Raw genomic sequence first — 648 nt, 5'->3', positions numbered from 1 at the left:
TATATATATATATATATATATATATATATATATATATATATATATATATATATATATATATATATATAATATATACATATAAAATAACGGTTAAAGTAAATGTTTAATTCGTTACCGTTACTAAACAATGTAACTGCGTTATTCTGTCACAATTACTACAAAAAATAACGCAATTACCAAGTCATTACTAAAAAAAAGTAACTTGTAACGGGGGTAACGAGTTACTTGTAACGTGTTACTTCTCAAACCTGCGGAATACTACTATATATATAGTATACTGCTCTTTTTTATTTATACACTGCGATTTCTAAAAACTTCTGACATCCTCTTAAGATACATTTTTAATATTTATTATGTTATAATTTGACTTTATGTGTATTCCGTATAAGGAATTCGTACTTTGTATTATGAATTATGGAAATCAGAATGACCTTTTTACAATTATATTTGGTTTATAATAAAAATATATTAATTTGCAATTAAATGTGAATACTATATCAATTAATGGTCATGAAATACTTGAAAAATCTCTTCAGGCCGCTTATCGCTATAAATATTATCATTCATAAGCTAAATAAATTAAAAAAAAATATATATATATATATATATATATATATATATATATATATATATATATATATATATATA

This window comes from Odontomachus brunneus, unplaced genomic scaffold (genome assembly GCF_010583005.1).
Source record: "Odontomachus brunneus isolate Ranch 3 - 2012 unplaced genomic scaffold, Obru_v1 Obru_scaffold_324, whole genome shotgun sequence".
Taxonomy (NCBI): domain Eukaryota; kingdom Metazoa; phylum Arthropoda; class Insecta; order Hymenoptera; family Formicidae; genus Odontomachus; species Odontomachus brunneus.
This window is presented reverse-complemented; position numbering follows the sequence as displayed.